Genomic DNA, 11475 nt, shown 5'->3' on the forward strand with positions numbered 1-11475 from the left:
TGAATGAAAAATTCGTATTTCAAGTGTACAACTTTAAACTGTATCTTCAATTTATATAGAATTTTTCATAATATACGTAATTTTTTTTTTGGTTAGAAAGGTTGACGCTTTTTTTAAAAAAAATATATACCAACTACTAAATAGAATTATAAACCATTCTTTTATATGGGGATTCGAAATAAACTGGAAGATACTATTAACTAACTTATAATATCACAGAAGATAATCTGTCTCCATTCCTTAACGAAATTCTAAGCAAAAAGCCAATTAGCAAAGCTAATCACTTAATGCGCTAAACTGTAATAATCGAAATTAAATGGGCGCTTAATATCCTTCAATAGAATTACCGAATTAACTTTAAATTCAATTACATTCCAAGAACCACACAGATAATTATCAAAGCACAGAAGAAAGAAAATATTTAAACATTTTTACCATATTCTTTTTGAGCGTATTATGCCAAAAATCCTTTGACATTCTTTTTCGAAAATTCTCATCGGATAAAAAAAAGTATTCGAAACATCTTAATCCGTTTCTAGGAGATTTTTACTGCGCATACACAAGAAGTTATTAAGAATGGCTGACGTAAACGAGACCAATTTTGTTGAGTAAGACAAAAGCTTTCTTCTTAGATTACCTAATATATGAAAAAGGCTTAAAATCTTTCCCCCATCTCCGCAATCGTTATACAGGGAACGTTACATAAATATGATACTACGCTTGGAATAGGGAAAATTGAATTTCTTTAGTAAAAAAGCTACTACTATGCATTTAAACTGAATGGAATTGAACTTAAAAAGACTGAAATGCGAAGTATACTCAAAATATGCTGGATTTTATCTTTGAAACAAATGCAAACTATCTCTTCTGTATGCATTTCGATAGTTTGTGCTTGTATCGATGATTTGAATGTAGTAGACTCTTTTGTATCATAATTTAATGGAAATCGATAAAAATACACTTCAAAAATGCTGTTAAAGCATAATAAACAAAAATAATTTTCAAACTAATTTAAGAAATAAAATTATGAATTCAATTTATAAATTTATTAAATTCTATTATAAAATAACAATCATCTTAGATTCATTCGAATTTTAAAAAATGCATTTTTATAAGCTCAAAAAGACGATTAAACAGCTTTTCTCATGTTTTTCTATCAGGTTAATTTGATCTATAGAAAATTAATAAGACTAAAATAATGCTTTGTATTATATATGAGTTATGTCAATATGATTTATCGATTATTTTTAACCGGTAATTATTAATAGTAACCGATTAATGTGATAAAACAAATCAATTATTATTTATCAATTATTAAGCGATTAATCCGATTAGCCATAACATTGTATAACAATGATCTATTATGCGGTGAAAGAGATTTTTTTTATTGGTAAATATTAATAATAATCTATCCATCATATTAACCTTAATAATTGCATAAAAATAGCTTAATATGCTGTGTAAGAGTTAATATAATCTCTGTAATACATAGCAAAAAGTAATCAATGAATAATAGTTCATTCGAAATCATTAAAATAAGGGAAACCTTTTATCGGCACTTAGTGTCTTAGTATTTATCCACTTTATTTATAAAATAGTTTTATGCAATAAAATAAAACAATATATTCAATTGCGATTCAGGAATATAGAGATGATCCATCTTTTTATTAATAAATAATAATAAGTATGTATCAATCATACTAATTTTAACAATTGCATAAGAATCGTTTAATATGCAGTCTTAAGTCATCAGTAAATATAATCTGAGTAATGCATAGTAAAAAGTAATCAATGGATAATTCATTCGAAATCACTACAATAATGGGAAAAAAAATTATCGACACATAGACTATTTTTTATAATTTTATGTAATAATATATACTAATTTTTTCAGGAATATATTTCTATGCTATAAATTACATATTTGTAAATACTTATAATGAAATTTACGAATTTGTAAAAGTGCGCATTATTAATTTTTATAACCTCACATATATTTTACGTTGAATTCATTTTCATTACCGATAACCGAAAAAAATTATTTTTGAAAATGTTAAAATCCACAGAAATTCGTCAAGAACAATAAATATATATCTATTTTTTTAATTTATGAAATTTAAAATTTGCATTTCAAAATGGTTATTCAAAGAATAAATAATAAGGGAAAAGATAGCCAGGATTTTAATATTTAAAAATATTAATGTCTGAACAAGAAAAGTACTAATATTTTAAGCATTCCTATATTGAATATAAAAATAATAAAATCAAAAAAGAATTCAACTAAAAATTAAAATAAAACTAAAAATTTAAAATTTGAAGACTACAGAAAATATTAATATTTTTTCATTAATTTTACTAAATGATATTTCTTCACTGTATTTTTAAATGTTTTATTAATGGTAAAATAGTAATTCTCATTATATTTCATTTTATATTGATAAAAATTACAACTTGTAACTTGGAAAAAGATAATAATACTAGTAACATGAAACAATTGTATTACAAAATATAAGACAATTACAACAAATTAATTTAACTAGAATTATTTATATTTTATTGAAGCTAATGTTTAAAACTATTTCATCTTCCATTTGAAATTAAAACGTATTATTTCGAATGGAGTAAGTACATAATGGTTCATGCTAAATAAGGGTTAAAGTTATTTAAGTTAAAACAGATAAATAGCTTGTTCAAATAACAGATACGCAAGCTTGAGCGTTTAACATCAATAAATGAAATATATCAATTTTTTCATTTCTTTTATTGTCATTAAACCAAAAAAAACTCAATTGAATAAAAAAATACATATTATATTCTAATTTTCTAAATCAGTGTCTTTTTTTACTCACTAAGGAATAGACTTCAATTAATTGAAGAGTGAGTTAATAAAAAAATAATTTGACAATTATGAATGAATACTTTTTTCTTTCCTATTTGAAATTTTTATTTGATGAAGAACAAATCTTTTTCAGATTTAAAAATGCGTTTTTCAAAATCACGAAATCGAAGAATGATCAAATATTGTTTTTTTATGATTAGGAAAAATTTCTTTTATTAATTTATACCATTAATGAATTGCTATTTATTAATGACACAAAGTATTTATTATTTTTATAATAGTTTAGAGGCAATTTATCCAGCGTCATTCATTGTATAAAGTCTTATGAATTCTTTTGAAACAGAATAAATTTTAATTTTTACATTTAAAATAATTTAAAGGAAAAGTGCCAAAGTTTTACTTTTGAAAGATTTATCTTTTGTTTAAAAACTCCTATTTTATCTAGAATCTTACAGATTTTGGCTCTAAGATTTGAAAATTTTAATAAATATTATTGAGAAAATAATATTTAATAACTGTATATAAGAAAATTATATTTTTATATTCACGTTACATTATATTTATAAAAACATATTATAAATATATTGTAAATATTTTTACTTACAATTTTACATTATCTCACAAACTAAGAATTACTGTTTGTATTGGATATAAAAAATGTCTGAAAATTATATTTGCACTTAAAAAAATTATTAAAATATGTTACTATGTTCTGTATGAATCTTTTGAAAAATAATATAATACTATTTTTGAAATTTTGCTTAAAATAGATTGAAGAAACACATGGAACAAATATCGACAATTAAAATTCAAAAGCCTTTTTAAAATTGGAAGAAATAATTTTGTCCTTAAATATGGTTACTAAACAAAACCATTCTAGTAATAAATATATCCAATGATTCGCTCAAAATATTGTATATAAGAAATAATTTTCCCGGTTTTTAAACAAATAAATATACTGAACTTCTATCCAACTTTTAAAAATTGGAATACGAGTGATAAATAACATGAATGTTTCATCTTTTTCTCATCATAAAGTACAAAAAGAACTGAAAAATCTTTTAAATAAATAGATAGTTTATTCTGTATTTCAACAGCTTCAGAATGAATGAAATTTTCAAAGAAAATTTGAACAAATATATACATTGTGTGTTTTTAATTTGGGACGTTTTATGCACTCACAAAATTTTTGAATTTTTGAAATAAAAATGTTAAAATATGTAAATCAAGTATTAAATCAGAAAATGAACAAATATAAAAATCATTTTAACTTCCTAAAGAATTCCAACTTCCCAACACAGAAGCTGAGTTCATCAAACAGTCAGTTTTTTAAAATATATTCTTCAGAGATAAAGATTATCAAATAAAATTATCCTATGCTCATATAGTTTCCTTTTATTTAATAAAAAATTATCAACTTGGTACTGTCCGGGCTTACAGCAATTCAGTGGCCACACTATTTGTCTCCCGCTGTATATCGAGTTGGCAAGAAATACAGATTGAAGAAAAAATTAGAGAATCTACACATGGTCATAAATCCCTCAAATTGTTCATGAATACCAGTCTTCAAGGTGAATTATGTTTTTTAACAAATTTGCAATATACAGACGTTACAGAGCAAATCAACCATTGGAATCACTTCTTGCGATATACGATGTAGAAACAATAGTGATAATAACATCATATTCAGCGCAAACTATATGATGTGCAACCATTCTCATATCATTAAAAAGACACTAAAATACTTATTTTTACAATAGTAAATTTATAAAAGTATAAAGAAAAATTTCAAACAGCCTTTGTCAAAATATAATTAACGTTTTCGAAATTTTATTTGCAATTGTATTTACTTAACATTAGTTCTGATTCTGATTTCCTTAACATTAGTTCTGAAGCGATTTTATCCCAAGTTTCTTTAATGCAATTACTTTGCTCAAAAATCTGTATTTATTTTACTGTTAATATGTTATTCAGAAGGAATCTTTTATGGTTATTACACCATACAGTTTTGTATCATTCTATTGAATGTTGAAGAAAAAAATCTATTTTCCTTGAAATTTTAATTTTTAAATAAGTTTATATTTAAGATTCATCCAATGTTGAAACTTTGGAATTTTTCTTTATGTCTCAAAATATGTAAACAAACTTTGATATAAGAAAGTTTATTTATAGATCTGAAGGACTATTTTAAATTTACTCAATTTTCAGAATTGCTATAAATATATTATTAAAGTATATTAAATATTATTCGTCTGATATTATATGAAAATGCTATGAATGAACTGATGCAACTTTAAACAATCGTACTATTGCATTGAATATTCTATATTCACTTAACTCTTCTCGTATTGCCTTTCCAATGCGCATTTGAAATACATGAGGCTTTACGTTATATTATGAATTGTAATAAAATTATATAATTGTAGAAAGCATAGTGTATAAAAAAAGTACTTAAACCAAAAATACTGAACTGCATCAGAACGTTTTTAGTTAAATTTTATTTACTATTATATTCTATTCCTTTGGACACAAGTGGTAACTTTATCTTTCGTCCAAAAATAATTTTTACGTATATCTGTAAAAGTATTCAATCATTATAAAGAACGTATTAAATAGCGCAAGCTGGAAAAATCCGTACTTAAATACTTTATGTGATACATTTTATTGTTTAAAAGGATGAGAAGTGTTTTAAAATTTTGTTTTCTCCATTTAAATTATTGAAAAATACCACAATCTTTACGATTCGTTTTCGGATTGAAACCCAAGTATTAAAAGAAACACAAATCTTTGAAAAAAAATTAATAATTTTGTAAAAAATATTCAATTAATTTTGAAATTACAACCCAGCTAAATATACCTTTTAAGACGGAACATTTTGCAATGTTCTGAAAGATTGTTTTTATAGCCTTTTTGATGAAATTTTTCCTATATTGCTAATAATTTTAATCCGGTTTATTTCTCTTAAGAAAGCCTACTCCACTACTTTATTTATAAAGAGTTACGCTTCAGAATCTATTGATTAACGCACAACTGCAACAGCAGTAAATTAGATACGTCATTAATGAAGGAGAATGTGTATGACAAATAACTTTCTCACGCTACAAAAATGGATTAAGCTATATATTTTATTTTATCTTTCATTTCCCCTTAATGAAGATACTTACCATCTTCATTCATTTTATTATGTTATCATTACTAATCTTAAAGTGAAAGAGAATCGTGTGTTGAATGGGTTATTAAAATTGGATGCTTAAAGCGTTCATATATGAAGAACCAACTAAACTAACTTTAGAACTAAAATTGTGAGTGATAGTTTAATGATATCATATTAATCATCTTTAAATGAATCCAGTTATACGAAGAAAGTAATCAAAACACTTGTTTAAGAAACAAATTTTAAGTACCTAAAAATCAATAAATTTAATCTAGGAAAATCAAATAATCCAGATGAAAATTTAAGAGATTAATAAATGATTCACAGTCGATAGCTTTTGGTGATATGTAAATCAAGTCATTATGTTTCTAAATTTTTTAGCAATTGAAAAGTTTATTATTTTCAAATTTGAAATTGCATGCATTTGTCTTTCATATATATTTAAAAAAAATTGGGTATTAGATTTTATCTATTTTTTAGTTTCGCTTTAGAGAGTTAAATTTTCCCATTTTCCTAACTCAACAACTTTTAAATACAATAAATCCTATTAATATTATCCATATCATCGTAAGAAAAACTTATCGTTAAAGAATGTTACCAAGAATTTTCTAATCCATCAGAATTTAGAAATAATATTTTGTTAAATAGTTTAAAATAAGCTTCATTTTTTTAAAACTTATTTATTAGCGATACAAGATATATTGTATAAGAGTAATAATATTTCCAAGGAAAAATATTATATAATTTAAAAAATTTTTTTTGTAAGATCTATAATTTATTAACATTTTTTAAACTTTAAATTCAAATTATATTCATGCTTGGGATTCAATAATGAATGCTAAGGAATAATGAATTGAATAATGAATTTTAATAAATAATGAAGAATTCATTAGTGAATTTTGGTGTTATTATGTACATGGTGAATAAAATATTTATAAGCCTTTATTGCTTTTTAATTCTGTAAATTTCTAGTAACTCGCTGCTGGATAAAGAAAAATGAAACTATAAAGGATGAATATAGTGACTTCCCTAATTAACTGTAATAGTTTACTCACATACTTTCAGAAAATTACACTCATTAAATATTAAAATAGGCAATGACGAAACACCAAGTATCTTTTCTCTACTTTTCATCTTGCATAAAGAAGTGAAAACAAGAAATAGTTTTTATAGTCAAAATTAAAGCTAAATTCAAACGTAATATTCCAAATAATAGATGCATTGTATTTAAAGAGGCATATGATTTAATTAGTTTTAGTTTGAGATGTTTATTATTTTTGTTTACAAAAATAAATTTCTTTAAAAATGATACTTTGAATCCTACTTTACCCTACTAACAAACCTTTGACACAGTAAAGCTTGTAAAATCTTTAATTTATGCTTTTCTCTAATTCTTGCGCCATTAAACCACAAACAAACGAACATTATATTTTTCTAACACTTCCTTCTAAATGTTTTTAAATAGTTTATACATGTTTAAGATTACCACGAAACATCTATTAGTTACATTCTAAAATTTTATATCATTATATTTTATATATCAATTTTTAAATTTTATGTTGAAATACATTCAAAAATTTTTAATAAAGTTGGAAAAAGTTAACTTAAAACTTTATTCATGTTTACAGAAAACGTGAATAAAAATTATGCAATAAGATGACTATCAGTTTCAGTTTCTAATGTTTGCGAGATATTTACAGTACCATGGGTTTAATCATAAGATAATTTCAAGTTTTAAATTAATTCAATTTTATTTGTAGAGTTTAATTGTCAAAACTCTGCATCAGTTTTCCTTCAGATTAAGATTAATGTTATATACTTTTCAAACAATTATTTTATAACTTATAACTTATGCAATTCAAAGAACTTCAAAACAAAGTATAATAATAAAATAAAAAGTTAATTTCACTGCTTATTTTCTATTTTTAAAAGATAAAAATTATTTTAGAATTAAACCCTTTTATTTTTTTTAAATATTATCTATCTTCCATGGGAACAAAAAATATATTTAAATTATACTCGGGAATTTAATATAAAATTTGTAATTAATCATTATCCATTTGAGCCCTTTATATACATATATAGTATCCGAACTGTAATTTTAATTACAGAAAATTTAAATTTCATTTATAAATCAAAAATATCTGAAACTGTTAATCTCTGTTCGATTCTCTCAAAATGACCTAAATTATCTCCCTGTATAATAAACTAGCATTTTCAACATTTCGGCCAGTAATTCATTTTACATAGTGCGAATTTCCGTCAAACTAAATATACCTCTTCTTGTCCAAAATTTAATTTCATGATTTTAATATTATAGAACAAATAAAAATAATAGTATAGGTTGCGCCTTCCATCTAAACAAATGAGAAAAAACTAATATCAAATATGAAATAAAATGTAAAGAATATGCAAAACTTATGAAAGATTCCTTACTTTAGTTTAAATATTTTCAAAAACTAAATGAAATTATTTTTTAAAAGCATTTATGCAATTTTTATGTCATAGAATTGCAGTTTAAATGAAATAGAAACATCAATTCCTGAAATATTTTTCTATTTCACTTTATCATTCCTAGTTTCCTAAAGAACGCATTTTTTCCAAAATATTTAAAACGTTTTATAAATTCTTGGAGAAAATTATGAAAAAAAATTTAAATTAATCTTTAAGAAATATTTAGTTGTTTTATATTATGGATTTTTTATATCTTTACTGCAAATACCAAATTTTGGATTTAAATTATTTTAAAACGCTTATATAAGTTTAGAGAAAATATTTCAAAAGTGCCTCATAAACTTTCATAAATATTCTTTGTAACTTTGAATTTAAATGATGCAATCTTTAATATAATGTAATATTATATTCGTCTGCAGATATTGCATAATAAATTTTTTTCAAAAAGATCCCCGTTGAAATAATTTTTACAGAAATATTCGTTTAATCGCCATCAATTTACCCCTGCCAAAACACTTATACAGCTAATATAAAAATTAAAAAAAAAATCCACTATATCCTTTCTCAAAACTTTGATCAAACAAGAATTATTTTGTTTAAATAAACATTACACATTTTTCTGTCAATAATCCAATTTTAAAATTTATATTTTTATGCACAAACCGTTTTAATATTCCACTGCTAAAATTCTTTGAAAGAAATACAGATTTTCACCTGTCTTTTATTTACAGAAGACAAAAAAACTAACTTTAGGGCCCCCCCCTCTATGAGGAGAACCAGCACACAAGAAATCCCATGCAGCGAAAGTTACTCACTGTGGTGCACAGCCTGTATGACGGCTTCCCTGTATCCATTCAGCCGGGGTAAACTAGCCGCCCAAAACGAACACAGATCATCCGGGTATCTTACTAGAGCTGGCCACCGCACAACGCTCACTGCGCAACCCACCGGTGGTCTTGGCCTCAACCCCTCCCGACGCAGGCGACCCCTGCCGGTCTCTTTCCACAAGAGAGTGGTCTGCAGGCAGATTGTTTGCTCGGCCCCTCATCCCTTTTTTGCTTGTTTGTTTGATGTTGATGAGAAGAGCTTGTTTTGTCGTCGTTGGTAAAGTTGATGTGACGAATCGGAGCGATCTGTCTTATTGGTTGAAAAGGGAGATCGCTTTTTCATATGAAGCGAGGGAATTTAATTTGGGAAAAGAAGGGACTAAAGGATCTCCTCTCCCCTCAGCAAGTATTATGCGTTCTGGGGTATTAGAAATGATTATTACATTCCAGGGCATAATATGGAAGTATTTATTATTTTCTTCGATGTAAATGAAGTGGAGCAATTATACCGTTTTAAACACATGCCATATGCTTATGTGGACTGTTTTAAAGCCAATTTTAATTTGAAACGTATTAAAATGGTCCTTTTTCCAAATAAAAAATTTGATTGTGAAAAATCACTATTTACTCCTTTTTATTTATTAAGGTTTATAGAGATGCTCTATCACAGGAATGATATCCTTAGCATGCCTAGCTGGTACAATTATCATCACGAAAACAAATTTTCTTCCATCATAGATCTTATCTATGGAATACTGTGAAAATCTAGTATATTGCTTAACTATCCTACTCTTCAATATTGTTAAGTGTGTAGTGGCAACATTCATTGCAATTAATAAGGACAAAAGCATAAATAACTCAATGAATGATTGACAGAAATTGTACATCTTATCTGGTAATGATTTAACCCGTAACTGGAAATATGAATTTCTTCACGCGTCCAGAGACATGGAGTCAAAATGACTCCACTGCTATTTTTCTTTTTTGTAAAAAGGAGTGGAATTTATTTTGGAAACGCAGTGCATTTCAGAAATCACGTAGTTACCAAAAAATATTAAAATATTAAATATTGGAAAGATATTATAAAAAAGTAAACAATCTTTTAATGAGTATTTACTTCGTTTAGATATAACGGAATTGCACTAATGTTAATAATTGTTAGGATTTGGCAAACAAAAATGAATAATACAATATTGTTACTGAATGAAGAATACACTAATGTTAAAAATTGTTAGAATTTGACAAACAAAAATGAAGAATACAATATTGTTACTGAATGAAGAATACACTAATGTTAAAAATTGTTAGAATTTGACAAACAAAAATAAAGAATACAATATTTTAAAATAATATTTTAAGAATACTTCTTTATACTTTTTGCATTATTCAAATTAAAAGCAGTTTCAGAGACATGGAGTCAATGACTCCATTAATAACAACAAAGACTTTGAAAAAAGAATAACTCGGTTATATGCACGTGTTCATATTCAGACTTTCGCCAACAAATTTCCGAAAGAATAACTTGAAGGTACTGAGGAGACGGTTGTCTTCAAGGACAAAATACCACGTGATAACCAGAGCTAATGAACAATGAGGATTCATTGTGACTCCCGTCTCCAGTTACGGAAAAAATGAACCTGCGTTGTTAAAGAGGAAATACACTTTCTTTTCTCCACCAAAAATCCAATATTAATAATAATTTAAAAAAATATATTACCATCTTTACTCTAAGGGTTATAATTCGTCTCACTTGTTGCACTTTATGCTTCAGATTTGAAAGGAAATACTCTCTTTCGCGCAAAATGTTAATGCATGACCAGAAATCCAATGCCATTTTCATGGGCAGTATAAGAGGGAGACTTATTTGATGGAAAGAGTCTTGTTTTATCCCTTACTGACGGACCTGGTGTAGAGAGATCAGCATTATTGATTGAAAAGGGAGATAAGTTTTTCATCAGTCGTGAAGGATATTAATTTCAGAATATAAGACGACCGACAGGACAGCCTTCTTTCCCTACAGGAGATATGTATTCTGGAATGGGAATAAATGGGATTATTGCATTCCACTGCACAATGCGGAAGTATTTCTTCTTTGATATGATAGAACTGAGGAATAAAATGAGGAGTTATTAAGCAATTAAGCATCATAATTTTATAGGACTGGCATGTTTTCTGGATATTCTGTGATGTTTGTTGCAAGA

The 11475-nt window shown here is 25.6% G+C and overlaps 1 protein-coding gene across 1 annotated transcript in view; it reads right to left on the reverse strand.

Moving 5' to 3' along the window:
• The window catches only part of LOC129964135 (neuropilin and tolloid-like protein 2), a 441435-nt gene extending 432074 nt beyond the window's left edge, over positions 1–9361 (reverse strand). The window contains exon 1 of the mRNA XM_056078827.1: positions 9263–9361. The gene's annotated coding sequence lies outside the window, so the exon portion shown is untranslated. The remainder of the gene's footprint in view (positions 1–9262) is intronic.
• Between the last annotated feature and the right edge of the window lie 2114 nt (positions 9362–11475).

The sequence above is a fragment of the Argiope bruennichi genome, chromosome 3 (assembly GCF_947563725.1).
Source record: "Argiope bruennichi chromosome 3, qqArgBrue1.1, whole genome shotgun sequence".
Lineage (NCBI taxonomy): Eukaryota > Metazoa > Arthropoda > Arachnida > Araneae > Araneidae > Argiope > Argiope bruennichi.